Below are 20,577 nucleotides of genomic sequence, written 5' to 3'. Positions count from 1 at the left end.
AAAATGTGGAAATCTGCATATTACTCTTTTCATGAATCAAAACTTGAATTAGCCTGAGCTCCAATGACCATGTCACTTTCCCTAATCACCCATATTGGAAAGATATTGGATTAATTCTGGGTTCTTCCTCTAAAAGCATCCCAGTATGGTTAAGTCTAGCTAATCTGAAGGTCTTTTACAGTACACAATTATCGACCAGGTCTGACTCCCTCTGTCATACTTCAGATTTTTGTGTCCTTAAACCCATGGCACAGGACAAATACACAGGGCGTGATGTACACACATTTTTGTAACATATACAAGTCCAGTTGTATACCATTCAGCCTGATGCTAGGATACATTGCCAGGAGTGAACATATTTACTAGGAAAGATAAAAGTGGTGGGAATTGTCCTAAACAAAGTTCAAAGTATGAAATAGTACAAAGTGGTAGAGGCACAGTCATGAAGGAGCTGTGACAGGAGGAAGAACGATCCACAGATAGATGGCTTTGGGGTAACATATCCACTACTGCCATAGTGCAGCATCCTAATATTAAACTTTAGGGAATAAAACAGGATGAGATTTTCCCACCTACTTCCACTATCCACTGCTTTGCATTATGGAAACATAAAGGTGCTCACAATGTGTTTCGGGGGAGTAGGACCCTCTTCAGCTCTCTGGTGGGGTATTGTGGTGTACTTTTCCTTCTACTTGCAGGAACCTTTCTATTCCTTTAAAAGTATTCTAGATTAGACTCTACGTCACTGCCCATTTCTAGACATAGGCAGCCCCACTATCATTTACCTGTAATTAAGTGTAGTTGTGTTTGCCCTCTTTCCATGTAATTACTAACTTCTACACGATAGGGCTCTGTGATACTAGGTCCATCCTTAAAACCGTTTATTCTGGAGTAATGTAAAACATACATGTTTGTTATTGCATACCAAGTAGGTATTTTTTCTTGACAAGGCTTTAGTGTATCAATGGCTGTTAAAACACTTTTCTGCCAAGAATCTGCAAGGCATCTAATTCATGGTCATTGCCTAACTGACCGCTTAAATGTTAATGAATCAGGTAGCTGAATTACATGCATGAATAGCTGCATGTAGTTATTTTAGATGGGCTGCAAAGGATGGAATTACCAGTGCACCTCACCTGCCCCTAATGCTAAAATACAAAATTTGTTTCTAAGTTACACATACATATATTCCAGCTTCAGCATCAGCATCAACAATGTTTGGTAAAACTGTGTGGCTGCCAAGTTAATGAATTTTGTCCTGCCTCTTTGTATAAGCCTTTAATCCTATGCTAAGAGGGAATTGCAGGCAAGGGAAGAAACTGTTTTATTCTTCACTTTGTAAGATGAAAGCTGTGATCACATGTGCAAGAAAGGGTACACTGGAAACTAATCAAATGCTCACTTTTAACAATCTAATTGCACTGTTAGTGTAGGATGTTTCACTCTTACAAATAGAAATCATTCATTGTTTCCCTATTTCTTCACCTTTTAAAACAAATCCCTAACCAGAAGGTTATTTTCCTTAATCATATGGAAATACAGAATCAATTTGTTCACGAGGGACCTCAAATAAAAGTTATGAGTTTTATGGTCGATTGATCATTAAAAATATTTCTTTGGATGACTCAGAGGTCCAGAGCAATTATCAAATTCTACAGGATTCCAATTTAAATAGCTATTTTGAGAGACAGAGTCTCAGAATACTGTGTATTCATTGAACACAAACAATTGCATTGCTTTTTTTTTAAGCCCAGGAGAGAGAGAGAAAAAAAAAAAAAAAAGAAAAAAAGAGAAAGAAGGAAAAACCATGGAAGTTTATGGATTCTATTAAGATAAAATTATTTTTAATACTTGATTTTAAATCATGCATAACCACATAATCACAGCTGACAAAAAAAGCCTGTGTACTTAAGTTATCTAAGAATATAATACAAAAGCCTATGAGGAAAAAAGTGATTGCATTCTATATAAATCAATAAATCTAACAGAGTTCACTCATATTAATCTTGATTTTGCACATGCAAATCAGGCACTTCTTGGCATCCTTGAAAGGAAGCCTCATTATATCTGGAATAAAAACCAAGCCTAAATAGGAAGCACTTGATTTGCTAGAAAGAAAATCGTAAGTATTTTGGCCTTGGTCAACAGCCCCATCTGTCCATTAACTGCCATCCATTAAAGAGACACACAACAGAGTGAACATAAAACATGCATGTGCTGTTTTCCAGGGGATTTTTTCAGTATTTTTTAAGGCTTCTGCTCTAATAGTCCTCTTTGCTTTCCACTGTTCTCTCTGCATCCACTGTTTTGATATATTCCCATATTAATCTATTTTACCATGTCATAAACACTGCTGACCCTTTTGTAATTCCCAGTTGCTCACACATACACGTTTATACAATTACAAGGCAGTCACCTCCCATTAGACTATGTTTCATTACAGTCTCAGCCCCTCTTCATGCATTTTCATGCCTTTTTGTTTTACAAGATGAAAGGACTGATGAAACTTACTACTTATATTTTTTTCCTCCTAAGGGGAAAAAAATAACAACAAGGAATCAACAAAATAAAAACATAATAATATCATAAATTTTTCATGTCAAGCTATATGAATCTATTGGCTAATGGTGTACTCAATTTCTTTTTTGTACCTGGAAAACAAATATAGCACCATTCTTTAGTTAAACAATAAATTATGCCCATGGAACCTTTAGTCCTAAAGAATGCAGATGGTGAGCCACCATATTATTAATACAGGTTGTGAACATACAAAGCGACAATGCCAATGATAACTGCATATAAGATTGTTGAGGAATTAATTATCAGATTTTCAGGTAGCTTTTGCAACATGAGGATCCTAATAGGCACTAACATTTGGAAATCCCTCTTGGTGACAGACTGTATTTCAGGGGAAGCTAACTATGTAAATCAATAAAGAACTTCTAAAAATCCTACTGTGCTTTAAAATTCTGGCATTTTAGAGCTAGAAGGGTTAGAAGAGGCTTTATTACAAATGCAACATAGATATTCTGTAAACTGGCTGGAGCAGCATACGGTATGAATTCTCATCAATCTGTTAGTGTTTTATTGAAACATTGATTTGCAGAAATCTGCAGAGACTGTACGTAATGAAAGCAAGCAAAACTTAAATGTTTAAGTAACCCTCCTCGCTGGCAAAGTTTTAGCAGTTTTCAAATGAAGTTGTACAACATGAAAATGATCCTTCAGCTGCAAATCAGAAAAATACTGTACCCCTTGGCTGCCATGCAAAGCAGGGTTTTTTTCAGAAGAAAGGAGCATGCACAGAATGAGGAAAGGAAAAAAGACATTTATCTCACCACTAGCCATTAGTCAAGGACGTTTATAATTGACGCTCTGCAGTTTCTCCTTGATGGTGGCTTCTTCTTTGCAGTATCTCCCTAATTCATGCAGGAATTACTTTCAGGTGACTATAAGCCTTACTAACCCCCTTGCTGCTAGTTCTGAAAAAATAGTGACAAGCAAAGAAATAACCACATGATTTGTTTTGCTTACGTTTGTGAGGGTTTATCCTTCACTCCAGAATAAGCCATTTTACTTTCTAATATGACGTTTTACAAAAAAGTAGCTGACCACCCACAAAAATCCCTAGCGACAGCGCAATGCTCATTCCCCTTTTGATCAATAACGGATTCAAAACACTGTTGAGAATGTAGGAAGGGTTATAGCAAATACACACATCAAGACTGAGAAGCCATTCAATCAAAGCATTTTCTGCAGAGAACTAAGACAAGATATTGTGATTCTTATCCATGATTTTTTTTAGCCCTTAACTGGGTAAAATTGCCATCAAAATAAATTGATACATGGAGAAACAGCATGATCTCAAACATCATGGGAAGATTTCAAGCCATATGAATAAAGTGTCATTAACAATGTTCTGATATTTCGTTGTCCTTTCCATGCCTAATTAGAGGACCTTCAACGTCCTTCAAGGGTGAAAGTAAGAAAAGTATCTGCAGGAAGAAGCAAAAATTAAAAAACAATTTTTCTGAAATGAAAGGGTGTTTGAGTCTTCATCTTCATCAGGCTGCTTCCAGGATATCAGACAATGAAGAGCTCTGTGCTTTGAATGCCAGAGGGCTTTGCTGTCAGACAGTGCTGAGGGCATTCATGCTGATATATGTACAAGAACATTTTTTTTTGCAGAGTCATGATAACATAATACCTTTCATTTTGAATGTAGCATAAGGTCCTCATAAATATCCAGCTGCACTGATGAATCTTTTCTTTCCTAAGTGAACTCCCAAACAGTTCAAGAGTGTTTTTTAAAACAAAGTTCAGCTCCATCTGCAAGTTCCCATTAGGAAAGTATAGAAGGTAAGTGAAAATCACTTATTCATTTTGTAAATAAGTAGAAAACCCAAATTCACAGCCACAGTGGAAAAAAACCAAAACACACAGACTCCAATTTAGAACTCGAGGTAGTCCTATAGTATAAATGTTTATGTGTGCAAATTGCTAGTACATGGCCACAATAATTATATGGACATGTACTCTTGTCACACTTAAATGTTTGTCTTATATGGTATACACTGGACTATTCTACCCAGCTTGCAGCTTTAAACTTGTACAGGTAACTGTTGTCTAAAAAGTAGTTCTCTTGTGTGAGATGGCAAATGTTTCAGTCAGTGCTCTCTTATCAGGGATAAAAATGAATAAAAATTTCTTTCTTTAACTTCTTCCACATTCGACTTTTGATTTTCAAATAAAACTGATTTCAGCTTTCATTACTGAGTCAAACACAGCAAGAGACAAGTGTAAAGCTAAAGCTGTAATTTCCAAACTCATCTCTACCTATTCTGCTACATTATCAACCCATTCAAACCCTGGTCTACAAGATGAAACTGTCTTACAGTCATTTGTGTCATCTGTGGACTAAAAAATATGCCTATTAAAAATTCTAGGTGAGAAAGACTAAATTTCACCCATAATGCTCTGTGGTATGCAAAGAAATAGCATTTAACACAATTTTCTAACTTTGATGAAATTGATAATATATTGTGTTCAGCAAAACAAAGTGTTCTTACTGTTTCCTTGTGCATTTTTTTTTTTTGAGAACCAAGCAAAAGAGAAAAACTTTTGCAAATACTTTCAGAGTTGGTCATCAAAGTGTCATTTAAAAATAGAAATTGATAGGTATATTGATGAAAGAAAAGAGAAATATAAAAAGTACATAACCCTTAAACCCCAGTTTAATTTCTATCTCCCTTTTCCTTTTGACTGTGCATTTCACTTTTATTCAGCCTCTAATCAGTGATTTCAGCTATGCTTCCTAATTTCATTGATTCTAAGAACCTCTCTACGCTTACTACACAAGTAATTAATTTCTTTCAAATGAACATGGCTGCAAGGTTGAAACCAAATGCATATGAATAACCTTACTTGCACCTAAACATTCAAAAGATCAGGCTAATAAATTACACTTTCTAGAAAAGATGTTTTCTGCCTGATTCTCAGCTCAGTAACAATAACATTACTTCACTGTCCTTATTGGAGGCACTTCTAAATCATTTTGATTTATTCAAGAATTAATTTCCTACTCTGTTACTATACACCAAGCATAATTTTACATAGGAAAAGGTGTTGGAACAGGAATGTATAAAACAAATATGCTACAAACATCATGGCAGTGACACTTATAGGCAGAGGAAGTTCTAGTCTACCATTCTGACCCTTTCTGTCACATTTTTTCTATTTACAGTGATAATATAATGACTAATTGTGAGAAGTATCATATAATAATTTTCAAATATAAAAAATATAAATACAGATAAATATCTTTGCTTAGGTCAGGCTTAACACAGTGTGAAATTATTTTTAGATAACTGTTTCTCTTCTTTCCTATGTCAATAATTCTTAAAACCAAAAGGGTATCATAGTCTCCACTTACTTCCTAGTGCACATATATTTAAAAAAAGACATATGCACGCACATAGAAAGCACAGACTTACTTGTAGTCAGCAGAGAGGTCAAAGGGTCCAGTGGACACTGAATTGAAGTTTCCTTCACAGTGGTCTGTAATGGTATGAGCTAAAGTGATACAGTACCAAGATCTCCACTTGTATTGTAAGCTTATATTCTCAATTTGATGAGATTTCACTCACATCTAGAAAGGGGCCCAACCACTTCTTCACACAACCTCTGTGACAAATCCATGCTTACTTCCTTCTGACCCCTTTCCAAACTCCACATTTCAACTCTGATATTTTACATTAAGAATTAAAAAAAATATGGCACGGGGTGCCTTACAACTAAAGTAAACCAGGAACAAATACTGTAAGCACCAGAGGGAAATTGATGTAAGTGGACTTTGGTTGTTGGTGAAATTCTTGGAGTAGATAGCTGCACGTGATATCAGCCAAGTTCAAGATGCAAAAAATCCCTCCTGGAAGACTGTTTCAGTCCACTGAAAATGTCTGTAGCAAATATGCACCCTCAGGGCCAGATTCACTACCATATTTCAATCACACTGCAGTGCAATGGTGATGCCAGACAACACTAAACTCAACTTTCTCACCATTTAAGACATACCACAGATTTTCTTCACACAGGAGATGTCGAACAGCCAGGAACATGTACAAATCAAGCCTACTTAGGGACATTTTAACATTAAAAAAATTGTTAAAATGTCACTTCACTCTCACTTATCATCACTCATTCCACAGTGTCATCTAAATCACAGACAGGAAGCTGCTTACCTGACTATTGGATTTTGTCTCCGTATGTCCTTTTGATTCCTCACATTAACCAATAGGCAATTAAAAAAATTAGCAGAACAGACAGGGTGCAGACAACCAACTTAAATTTCACAGTGCTGAATAATTCTGAGAGAATGAATACTAACAGAAGTTTCATTTTATTGTCACATCAAGTCTTCGTATTTAACACTATTGCGCATCTATCATTCATTCTTCAAATAAAATGTGCTTGTTCCTTGTACTTGACTACATGCTTTAAACTTCTGTTTGCCTGTTCAAAACTACCCATGTATTTGTTGGAAGGCTTTGGGATGAGCAACAAAGAATCTTTAAAGAGATTTACGGACTGCTCAGGGGATGACTTCAATTTCTAGTCTTCAGTTCTGCATTTAACACGCAGTGAGGAGAAAAATATACTGAAAGCAGCTCAAACGCATAGCAGATAGGACTGCTATTATCCAAATGCTTAGCAGATAGGACATGCTAGAATCATGCTATTAGTATGAAATAAATGACCCCCTAGCCTATCTTAATTGACAGAGGGACTCGGCTGGCACTGAATTAGAAGCTTAGAAAGATCTCTCTTATGTTACCATGTCTTACTGGTAGCAGACAGATCGCCAAGCCAGGAGAGCTCTGAGTCTTTAAGATTCAGGCAAAATGCAGATTTTGCAACAAAGACAAGAATAGTACACTTCAACTTATTAGTAAGTTTCAAGAGTTCAGGAAGGACTAAGAAAAGAGGTCTCCATGCTGTTAAACTGACTTTCAGAGAGCTGAAAACACATTAAATTTCAGACAATGACACACTGACAGGATGATATTCTTAAATGGGTTTACAGGTGAACAATGCACTTGTATGACAAGCAACTTAACTGCAAGCTAAAACCACCAGGTCCCAAGCTGAACACAGAATAGATTTAAATGGTGAATTATTTTTATTGTAATGGAGTTTCAGCCAGGAAATGCAATATTTTTAGTGAAATCTGAAATATGTTTGATAAACACTGACTTTTTTTTTAACTTGTAGTTCATAGTATTCTAACATTTTGCTAGAACTGAAAAAAAATCATTCAACAGGTGTTGAGTAAGTTGAAAATTCACCAAGGCGTCTTTAAAAAGCAATTGCAAGTAAAGAGTCCTGATCCTATTAATGTCATAACAGTTTCAAAGACCAGCCCTCATTCAACTTCTTCATAATGTTTAATACAGTGGTGTGCCACATGCAGGAATAATGTGGTTAACCCTTTTTGGTAGAAAGACTTTTGGAAATAAATTATTCAAAAATCTTTAAGAGTTATGTTGGATAATAAACTTAACATGAACTTGCAATGGAGTGGTTCAGACAGAAAAATCAAGTGCACTCCTCAGTGTCAGTGAGAAATTATATACAGGACTGGAGAGATGTGACTCCTTTGTATATGAAAAGACCATTGTGGGAATGCAGTGTTTAACTCTGGTATTAACTACTTGAAAAGAATATTGACAAACAGGAAAGTCTATAAAATAGACTTAAAAATTTTTTTTGACAAAAAATGCCTCATTAAAATCAGTCTTTTAAATGAAGGGGATGTCAAAAAATGTCTTTCAAATGCTCTACAGGAAGTTCATGGAAGAAAAAGATGTGCTTTAACATTTTTTAATTATCAACCAAGATAATCTGTAGAGGCTGGAATCTGAGGGCAGATCAAAACAGATTGGAAATAAACCAAACATTTTTGACATCAATAGTAATCAATCATTAGAACAGTTTACCTAAAGGTGTGATGGATTAGCTTTCATTTGACGTTTTGCTACCTAGAGTAAAGTTATCCATCTACAAACAAAAAGGAGAGGTCACACAAAGCATCCAGGTCAAACACAAATGATAGGGACCATATCCTTATATAGGATGACAAGACTTTTAGGAATATTCATGGATTATATAGAGAACTTGAGATGCCTATACAAAATGCTGTAACCAAGCAAGCTGGCATGATCATCAACTGTATAAACAGGACACAAAATAGAAAAATAGAACTACTACCTCTGTATTTGTCATTACTGCCACAACACAACACTGGAGTGCTTTATCAAAATGGTAAATTAGAGAGAGTTCAAAGAAGTCATGAAAAAAATGCAGGTCACATAAAAACACATACCCATTCCAAAAAGAAATAGTGCTCTTTTGCAGTGAGGTTAAATAAGAATGAAAAATATTCAGTATTGATTTACATGAGCCTTCCATTACCAAGTTATGGATTTTATTTTCAATCAAGTAGACACTGTTACTTTCTAAGAAGGGATGGTTTATTTCATACTGAAATGAACATGGGGAAAATACATGTTCTGTATTATACAACCTGTCAAATTACATGCTTGTGAAGGTCAAAACCCTACGTTTTCTAAAATAATAACTCTTTAATAGTCATGCATATGACTACCCTCATGGTGGAATTCTGTATCCAGGTTGTCAGATACGTAGCTTTGTCATCCTTATATGGCTTTAAAAAACCAACACTTTTCTTTAAACAATAAAAAATATTATTTTTTTATCCATTTAAAGAAAAATTATGCCAATTAATAGCAAAAATTTTGCCAAAACTTGTTTTGATTAAATAAGACATTTTTCAGATAAGAAACAGAAAGATCTCTTCAAATTATTGAGTTTCTGTAGGTATTTGACCACAAAATTGGCATTGAAAAGTCAACTTTTGCTGCTGGGACACTTAGAAGATCACTTATTTGAGATTATTATTAAAAAATCAGATTAGTTACACTTGTAGACTTGTTTGCACCGCCAGGTTCTATCTAGCACACATTCATTCTGCACACACTGAGAGCCAGTAGGATCAAGTGACCTCTAGCCCCGAAACTGCCTGGGTCCTCAGCATGGCACCTTGGCATGCCTGTAGTAGTATATCCATCCTCTCAGGGGACTTCACATCATTTGTTTGTGTGTACATCCCAGTTCAGGCTGATTAGGGCAGTGAAGGCTAGTTGGTGCTCTAAGGGTCCCAACACCTTCAAGTCTCCACTAAAAGTGTCAAAAACCAAGAAGGAAATGTGTCCCTGAGGAGCTGAATTAGTTTTGTGCTAAAGAATTTGCAACATTACAAGCTGTGCCTTATTTAACATGAAAGTAGTTCCAGGTTTGAATGTAAAGGGTCATTACTTTTTTTATACATTTTTTAGGGTATTATGTTTTTTAGATAAACCTAGCCTGCATTTTCTTTCCTTCGCTTTTTTCTCTTTTATTTGTTTTTTTTACATAACAAAGTAATTTAAGTTTTCATAACTTCAGATTTCCTTGTGAATGCTTTGAAAAGCTCTTGCTGTTATCCAGATCAAGATTGGGATGATCTGAAATAAATAACTTTGGGGAAAAGTCAGATCAGGAATATTTTAACACGTGACCCAAATACGAGTATGGAAAAATAGATTATTTTCTTTGATATATGGTTAAGCAGAAGCCTTACTTCATTTGAAAGAGTACTCTGAATACACACAAAGTATACAATGAAGCTTAGATTCTTTCTGCATTGCTAAGGAAAATAAAAAGATGTTGATAAAATATGAACAAGGTTATGAAGATTCATTCCTTCCCCTGATTACACATAGTTAGAAAAAACTGGATTGAAACAAATTTCCGTATAACAGAACAGATATTATAAAAATATTTTTTAATGCATTGCCACCATCTATAAAAAGGCTAATCTAAAAAGAATTAGAAGGTAAAGTTACTAAAATGAATGAATGAATAAATATATGAAAATAACTCTCAAGCTCTTAGAGAGTATTAGTATCACAAATTATAAAGGCATATCCTATTACTAGCAGGGTATAAAAAAATTTTTTCTTTCACGTTCAAAAATGTGAGAAGAATAAATTACATTTTCAGGTTTTGTTTTTAAAATGAAATAATAAAAGAATCCAGAATGATCAATTTCACTAGGAGGTGATGCTTGAACAGCACCTTGGATTTCTCAGAGCTTACTGTAGGATTGGGCAATATCAGGCATTCCCAATAGTGCAATCATTTTTCTTATGTAAGTACACGAATCAATTAAAAAGTCTGGTATTGACCACATTTACTACAAATCATAACCTTGACTTATTTCTCACAGATGCATCAATTTTTCAGTCATGACAGTCTCAGGGTTGACTGGATGGTTTATCTGGTCACTAGTGAGCCTTACATACAGACAAAATACCTGTAGTTAGAAAAATGTACATTACATTGTCTTTAAGTTTGCTTTTTCCTGTTTTGGGGTTTGTGTTGTTTGTGGGTTTTTTTGGGGGGGGGATAGTTGTGCATAATAGGAGGCTGCCAAAGTGGCCTGCAAGCAATAGCAGAAAAAAACCAAAACACTTTAGCTGAAGCTTTTAATAAGAGTTCTGAAATGTCACCAAAAAGACGTCTATAACATCTATTTGACATCATTTCTGAAACAATTAATTGTTCCAAGTTTCTTTAAAAAATTATGCAATGAGTGAACAAGTGCTTGTCAAATCACTTTGTAATTAAATTCATACATTTGTTCCTGTTTTAAAAATGGCCACATAATCCATCTGCCCATACAAAATGCTTAAGCGTTATCAGCCAAGTTCCCCAAGTAAAGCTGTACACCCACCACATGCAGCACACTTCACTGTTACAAGGACCAAGGCTGAAAGTATCCTACTCAAGGCCAAGTGGTTAAATTTCTTTATCTTTCTTTTGTTAGGAACATTTTGGAATGGGAAGGGTTCAGATCATAGACTCTCTTTTCAAAATGATTATTTGTGTTTCCTGGAACCCACTGGAACTGGAATATCAGCTGCTTTGAATGCAATTAGAGAGATTTTCTTCCCCGGCCCTTTTCTAAAAGGGAAAGCGGTCAGTAATGGGGAAGCACAGCTGATGCAGGCCGCTTTGTGCTGTTGTGTTCTAATGGTTCTGTACATTTCTCTAAGGCTTTGGGAAGTTTGTCCTAAAATTAGAAAACCTGACCAAAAGCCTGTATTGAAGACTTAACTCTTTCTCAGCTGTTTTTAGCTTTAGCAGATTCAGCTTTCCTAAACTTGGTGCAGTTGGAAGGACTCCTGAGAAACCATCTTTCTGCAAGTTTTTTGGTTGCAGATTTTCAGTTATTACTGCCACAAAAGCTAGAAAAGCACAGAAACTTCAGCTGCCTGTCAAAACCTTCAGAAAGCACAGCTGGCAGACAAGGAATAACAGCTGGTCCCAAACAGAGCTGTTCTGGTCATTTAGGAAGTATCCTCTGGAGAAAAATGAAAAACAAAGAACCAAGCAAATTATGAAAAAAAATCTGAAAAAAAAAAAAAGGAAAAAAAAAATCTTAATGTGGTGGCAAATGAATTCCGGTACTGCAAGTAAGGATGAGAAACAGCTGTAGAAAGTCCTGAACACCCTGGTGAAAAGCTGAGGGGTCTCCTCAGCCAAGCAGGAAGAAACGTTGAGCTGAACTCTATCCAGATGCTGGACTGGATTCCCAGTGGCATCATGGTCCTTCACCCCGAGCAAAATCCTTTAAAATTCTGCCCTAAGTCTGGTTTTGTGTATTAACCCAGTTGTACTGAAAGTGTAAACTCAGCATTTCTTGGTGGAAGACAGGGAAGATAAAGTAGATTAGACTTCCAGAATCAAAGAACTACTTGGAATGGAAAGCACTTCTGAAAATCATCTAATCCAATCTAGTCAACGAGAGCAGGCTGCCCAGGACCATAACCAGCCAGGTTTTGAACATCTATAAGAATGAAGTCTCTTCAATCTCTTCTGACAGCCTATTTCAGCATTTATCCACTGCTGTTGCAAAAGATTCCATGAGCATTGTTGAAGACACAGTCAAAGAACACTAAAAGTGAATCAGCTGAGCAATTACAAGGTGTCTTCTGCTTCATTGTCTGATTCAGGGTGAACAGATTCAACCTCCAAGCTCCAATAGAGCTCAATACATATATGGTTGTGATCTTTCCCTGCAAAAACCCCACAAAACTACCCAGCTGTTTACTTCATGACAACCCTTAGAGGCCCCTACAAGATCTTTTTCTGTCTGTGGTTCCAGAAATATACGATACAGAATGCAGCATCAAGAAATGGGGGTTCACTACACCATAAGGTTTAGCTTTCCCAAGTTATTGCTTAAAATAATTGAGATATAGAGCTGGAAGAACCTGAGGCAATCTAATACATATTTCTTTTTTTATATAAATCCCTTCAATTTATTTTAATGAGTTTTATAAAATAACACATATTAAAAACACAGAACTCCATGGATCAGATCCAGTCCCACACACATCTTTTTTCATAAGTGTCTGCTAACCTAGAAAATTTTTTCCATTTCTGTCTTATTGTCCAAATATTCTGGAAACTTTTATCACACTGAGACAACTGTTCCATGGTTTCCAATACTTGTTGATGGGTCATAAGGTGATTTCTCAGTTACGAACCACTAGGTTGACAAATTGTTGACAAAAAAGACCGTGGGATGTAGTGTGGCAGACTGCAGAGGGCACAACAGAATGAAAAACAGACAGGCAGTGTAACCTGCCAACTGGCAAGTTTCTGAAGTGTGAAGGTTGGTCTCACACTCATTCTAACACTCAGTGCTGTATATTCAAATGCTCAGCCCTAGGGTCAACCTTTGCCAGGAGTAGGAATTAGCCTTCTAGTTGACATTCACAGCTGTAGCAGTATAAAAAGGTGGAATAGCCAAAAGAGATGAATGCATCCAGCACTACGAAGAGGAAGAGAACTAATGAAGGGGATTCAGAAAAATATAATAAATACTGAAGCAAAAAAAGATGGGAATCATTTGCATCTATCTTCACCCCAAGACTATATTAAGGGAAAGAGTGAAATCGGTGATTAAAAATGTGCATATTTTTTCTCACACAATCATAATGTGCTGCAGAATTACAATAATCTGATGTATCTGATAAAGAATTACATGAGATAAATTCAGAATGAGTAAAAAGCACCTGTTTAGTAAAATGGTAATGATTTAAGAAATCAGCTATTAGTTTTCAGGGGCCTGTTTCCAAGTTCATCAGAGCTGATAGGAGTTCAGTCATTAGTGCAGCAAGCATTTTTGGATCTGGTCCTGGATTGGCTTAGATTGATTATTTCATTAGATAAGGGTATTCAGGTGAAATGTGAAATCAATTATGATCAAATTGATTCCCTTAATCAAACATATATGACAATAGCCATGTGTAGTTTTAAAAAGAAGTTAATTAATCACTATTGGTCAGATATAGTTCTTTTTCCCCTAGTAAAATTATGCTAACTCATAATACCTTAGGAGCTATCTCAGAACATTTTTGATGGAACCTATGAATTCCTGAGGTAAATAATAGTGTTTATTAGAAATTAAAGACTTATCTGTAGAAGCTTAAGAAGGGAAACAGCAAATTGATATTTCCTAATCCAGGTAAGATTTTACTCCATCAGTCTGAGGTAACTAATTTCTCAGGTACAATCAAAGGACACTATAACACATAATTCTTCTGGAGATAGATAGCTACTTGTTTTGTCTTTAGTTAACGTTTTGCGCCATACTAAACATACCTTCCTCTCTAATCCTGTCACTTCTGAATCTTGAAACTCTAATCTGTCAATTCTGAACTCCAAAGGAGTCTAGATGACTAAACACATTCTTTCAAAAGCTAAATGGATTTTCATAGGTGTGATATTCTTTCCCACATAAACATCATCTGAACACATGTGAATGACAGTAAGACCAAAAATACCACCCATTTTCTTTTAACATTAAGAGAAGTTATTTTTATTCAAGCAAGTCAAAAGAAAAACTTCTAATGAAAAGTTGTAAAGGAGAGATGTATATAAAATAAAGACAAAATTCTGTCGTCCAAGAATATCAATGATTATTTTTACAAAGCTGCACATCATTTCAGCCCAAGCTTTTCCGGTTTCTAGAGTGACTGTCAAATTCAAAAAGCTGGGTGATTTTTATTTTGCATTTGTTATAATTTGAAACTCCAACTTTTTCTGTCCAAGGCACTGAAAGATCCTTTCAGGCTGATTTTAATCCTGTTCAGAAGAATGGAAGTTAGAGCGCACTGTTCAAAATCACAAGCAAGATCTTGCTAATGTGTAACTAGTTCTCTCATCTCTTATGTCTGCATTTCTTTAAAATCAGTGAATTTAGCGATCCATTTATTAAAGCATACAAAACTAGAAACAGCAATCCAGTTACTAAAACGACCTCATCTCTAAAAGGAGAATCCTAAGGTAAGTATAAGATTTGTGTTATCAGTGTTTTCAGGGGGAAAATGTAATTTTGATAGCTAAAGCCAAATATAAAAGCAAATCCCTCCAGCAGAAGGGAGGGAAGCTGAAATAAGGATGGCTGGCCAGTTGACATCTGATTGAATGAACAAGTGATAAATAAATAGAAGGTACCGGTCGTCAGTTCTAAAGCAAACTTGTTTTAGGTATGATGAGCTATTATTGTCTGAGAAGTATTTCTGTTAAGAGGGAATCATAATGTAACATTTGTAGTTACAACAGTGTATAGATATCACGGTCAACCAGCTGCCTAAATGTGACTAAGGTAAATGATAAACATAATCTAAGATGAGCAGTAAGGTGCAAAAGTTAGCACCTAGAAGATGGTGGGATAAAAAAAAAAAAATATCAGGGATTTGTACAAAGGTCTCTTAAAATTTAAGATATAAGACAGAAAAATCTCTTTACAAGAATTCTGCAGTTGGAGAGGCAGGAGAAGAAACTACTTATGAACATCGTTTGAGATGGAAAAGTGCTTATTTTTACTGCTGTCTGAACATCCCCAAGGATTGAAATAGGAAAAACAGAGCTGCAGGGGCTTGCTAGTGTGGCTAACAGGGTACGGAATGACAGGAGGCACAACTACGTGGTGTGGCCAGCACAAGAGATGCTGCACTATGCTCCTCGCAAGAACAGCTAGTGAAAAAATAGCTCAGAATGAATCAGACCTAGCTAGCCAGGAAACTGCAATAAACTCAAGCAGTGAATGAAGATTAAAGCCAGGAAGGGGAAAGTAATTTGCTCAACCTTGTGGTTATCTCTGCAAGAAACAGATCGTTGTGATAGCTAAACAGGGCAACAGTAAATACTTCCTAAGCTATATCTACAGAGTTTCTATTATTTTTAGTAAAGAAATCACCTGCTAAGCAATATGGTTTATGTTTGTCAGTAGGAGAAAATCACTCATTGACTACCAGTCAAGTTTGGTGAAGGGGACTTGAACTGGTGTTTTGGTGGAATTCTATAAAATCAAACATTGTTCATGCATTGCCAATGATCAGTTACTGGGAGATAGGTGGCTGCTAAGCCGCACATTACAATGTTTTAGATTCCACTTTTAGTATCCAGAACGAATAGTGAAAGGAGGGTTTTTTTCCCTTTCTTTTGCCATGCTTCTTGATGATTGACCATGCAGTTCAACAGGACAGACTGAGCTTATTTATCAACTAAAAAGAGTTGCCTTCTCTCATCTGCTCTTCTCTTGATTACATGATCCTGCTCTTTTCTCTGGCTGCACTAGCCCTATTTCTACTGAGCAGATTACTTGCTAATTCATTTTTTTGCATTAAGCCACCAGAAAAATATTCCATATTTCTGCCTGGTTTTACTTTCTGCCAACACAGTGACCTGAATTGGCTTGTCAATGGGTCAGGCAGTGCCAGAGCAGAGCGAAGTCGCAGGAGTATGTTGCTGTGAGCAGGAAAAACAACGTTTTACCAGTAATAAGCTATTAGATGATCTCAGCCATCTCCTCATATAGCACCCACATAGACATCAAGCTCCAAATCATAAGCAGCAGCAAACTGGTACTGACCTTACTTAAAACACATCAGGTCACAAACCAGCATAACTGGAGCTGATCAGCTGAAGCTGAACTATCCCTACAAATGCAGACGACAAACTCTGAAGTCATAGACTCATAGAACAAACTAGGTTGGAAAGGACCTTTAAGGTAAGTCCAACCATTACCCCAGGATTGCCAAGACCACCATTAAACATGTCACTGAGAGCCTCATCCACATGGCTTGTGAACACTTCCAGAGATGGTGATTCCACCACTTCCCTGAGCAGCCTGTTCCAATGCCTGAGCACCCCCTCAGTGAAGAAATGTTTTCTAATAGCCAATCTAAACCTTTCCTGGTGCAGTTTGAGGCAGTCTTGTTCTGTTGCTTGTTACTTAGGAGAAGAGACTGACCCCCACCTCACTACAATGTCCTTTCAGGTAGTTGTAGACAGCGATAAGGTACCCCCTGGACTGTCTCTTCTCCAGACTAAACAACCCCAGTTCCCTCAGTTGCTCCTCATAAGACTTCTTTTCCAGACAGGCTTGTTGTCCTCTGGACCTGCTCCAGCACCTCAATGTCTTTTTTGCAGGGAGGGGACCAGAACTGAACACAGGATTCAAGGTCCAGCCTCACCAGTGCCCAGTACAGGGGGATGATCACTGCCCTGGCCCTTCTGGCCACACTATTGCTGATACAGGCCAGGATGCTGTTGGCTTTCTTGGCTGCCTGGGCACAAGTTGGATCATGTTCAGAAGCCATCAATCAGCACCCCCAGGTCCTTTTCCACCAGCAGCTTTCCAGCCACTCCCCCCAAGCCTGGAGCATTGCATGGGGTTGGTGTGACCCAAATACAGGATATCTCAGTCAATTACCTTTGTGGATGGGGGAAAATCCTAATAAGTGAATGGAGGGGAAAAAAATCCTGTATGTCAGCTAATTTCTGCTGATTATCCATGTGTATGATCTCAGGCTTCAAGTTAATATTTCAAGTTGGTTTAGTCTTCCTTTACTGAAAGAGTATTTGCATTTGCTGGGGCTTAGATCACACACATAGACAGGTTACCACAAACCTGCTGACATACAAAAGACTTTCTGTGTGTCCAAACCCTCAGATTTCACGTGGGGACTTTTTCCTATTTGCTTTCCTCTTTATTTTGCTCTCGTTTTTCCTTTTTTTTTTTCTTCTGTAGATGCTTCTCTGCTACCCATCGGCTCCTTTCCTGATTTAATGTATGCAGAATATGTCTTTCATAACATCATACCTGTCATAAATATATAAAGGTAACATGACATAAAATACACTGAATAAAATACTTTTGGTTGCTGATTCTTCCAAAACCAAGCCCAGCTCAATGTTAGGCAATCCACATACATTAATCACAACTTTCACCTGATTGAAACAGCAGTTTAAGCTGTCAGAATTAAATCTAAATGAACATGCAATAGATCTTGAAAAACAAATGAGAGTTTTCTCCTCTTGAGGTATCAGTGCAACAGCAAACTTGATTCTAGACAATGCACCTCTTCTAAGCTCCTATACCACAAAAAATATTATGTGATTTACAACAAGCTGAGAGGAAAAAAAAATCAGGGTAAGCTGTGGCTACTGAACAGATCACCATCTCTTTTACTTGCTTCGATGCTGATCAAATGAGAGAACTTAAACAAGAGGAAAAAATATCCTGGACAGATAACTGAATGTGTTTGTCAGAGATTAAAAAAAATAAAAAAATAAGAAAATCACTGTAGCTCCAGTAACCCAAATATAACTGAATCTGTGTTGCCATGAAACAGATCTCAAAATAATATTAGAAGGCTTATGTTACGTTTACTGAACAGCTGAAACTGAATCCAGATGTGGGAGTCATGTGTCTCTGAATGATGATTATGCCATAGGGAATTCATAAATAAATATTTTGTCTGGATCAGCCACCTATTGTAGCCAGGTAATAAGAAGATATTTCTGATTTCTATTAGATATACATCTAGGACTTATTCAATCATAGCATTCCTCAAGCACTACCAATGCCTGTAATAGGAACCAAAATTAAGGAACACTGTACCCATCACAACTATCAAACTTACTCTAAAGGGATTCTACCTCTTTCCTCCATTTTACCCTTCCTTACAAATGAGTTTACAATTGTCTCAAAGTTAATCAGCACTCAAAAAACTGTTAGACGCTGTACAGAAAACATATAAATATACAGAAAAAGGTGATGACCTCCAAGCTTGTTACTCGACCACAGACAGACCCATGCAAGAGCTACAAATAAGAGCACAGGAATTACAAACTGATAACAGCATGCTTGCTCACAAGTGACATGGAAGCTGATCAAAACCAGGGCTCCAGACATGATGATGCAAAGGCTGATGGTGCCTGCTACATTTCCACAAGCTGTAAATTAGTGATAGGTTTTCTTTTCCACTAGCTGATCTGCAGCAGGTGACAATATGCCTGACCTTTGACTAACAGCCAGAGACTCAGCCTTCTACCTATGCCATCCAGCTCACTCGCCTCCCAGCAGTGTCTCCTGCTTAATTTCTTTTTTGCTTTTCTTTTTAAGCTTTCTGCCTGCTGTGATAACCAGGTAGCTAGAGACAAGCAGCTGAGATGCTTTGCTTTTTGCTGGCCAGTCATTTATTCCATTTCTCCTTTTTTTTTTTTTTTTTTTTTGCTAGGAGCTTGTGACAGTGAATGAAATTTGCAGGGAAATTGCTCTTGCATGGTGTCCCCTCCCAAATTTCATCTCTGCTGAAGGCAGCTACTCATCCATGGGAGAACAGGAGGCACAAGGCAACATACGCTGAGTAAAATTAATTTTGAAGGCTGTAAACATTTATATATATAAACCAAAACCAACAAAACCAAAACCCAAAACAAACAAAACCACACAACAAATCCAGCTCAAAATACCAAGAATTGTAATTTATTTGCCTTTAATAAAAGAGCAACACAGAGCTGAATACAGGGTGGAGAAGAGGGGGAAAATCACAGGCATTTCAGTTTCAGATGATAAGCAGAAATGTGCAGGTGTTGTGCATTAGATGACCTTCCCTATGTGGGTCACCATACATCAGTACTCTGTTAGCAGCTTGATGCTTCTCATTTCTCATGTCTTCATACAGGAATGATTATAATACCTCACTATGTATGAGTTGACTTACAGACCACTGATCAGAGAAATAAATCTAAAAATATTTGAAATGTGTAAAACAATCAAGAGAGAAAAATTATTTATCATACTGATAGGGCTAAATTAATACTAAGAACATACGGAGTGGAAAGTCAAATATACCTAACAGTGGTAATAGTTTCTCAGGTAACATGTCTCTGGTGCCTTTGTGATTTTCTCAAGTTAAAAAGGATACAATATAGGTACATTTGTTCCTCATTCGAGGCACAGCATATAAAGAGGTTATAGTGACATGACACTTGTGCCTGTGTATGCATGCCTGTGTGACACAGACCTCTTTCATCTTGACAACAGAAGCAGTTAAGTGACCTATAACGGATATTGTTGATTTAGAACATCCTCTAGCTCAAGCTTGCTTTTGTAGCACTGAGGAACAAGGGTTTTGCTATGAAAATGCCTGGAAATATTTTTAAGTTAGACAGCAAATGTCTTTTCTCTGTAATGTATGACATTTTACAATATCAAAGAAAAATTAACAACCTGAAAAATATTGTTTCCGTCTTGAAACTGTTAGATTATTCTTTATATGAATATGAAATAAAATCATTGTTTATATTTGACAACCCATTATTCAGGATTTTTATGTAGACAAAGCTTGAATTCACTTGGATTTCTGTTTTGATTTTGGACTGAGCTTTCTAATATGAAAAAAATCAAAAACAATTGCACTTTAGTGTATTTGTTATTGTATGATGAAGTAACAAACCAAAAATAATTCCAAATTAGATGTTTATAAAGATAACCGCAGCTGCAACTCTTCACAGAAGTTGAATTCATGCAGACATAGTAAAAGTTCAACTTCTAAGCCCCGTCTTGCAACAGATGTGACAGAATAAGATGTG

This window comes from Neopsephotus bourkii, unplaced genomic scaffold, assembly GCF_033783945.1.
Source record: "Neopsephotus bourkii isolate Nb327-2 ecotype Australia unplaced genomic scaffold, CSIRO-AGI_Nbou_v1 NB_908, whole genome shotgun sequence".
In the NCBI taxonomy this organism is placed as follows: Eukaryota; Metazoa; Chordata; class Aves; order Psittaciformes; family Psittacidae; genus Neopsephotus; species Neopsephotus bourkii.
This window is presented reverse-complemented; position numbering follows the sequence as displayed.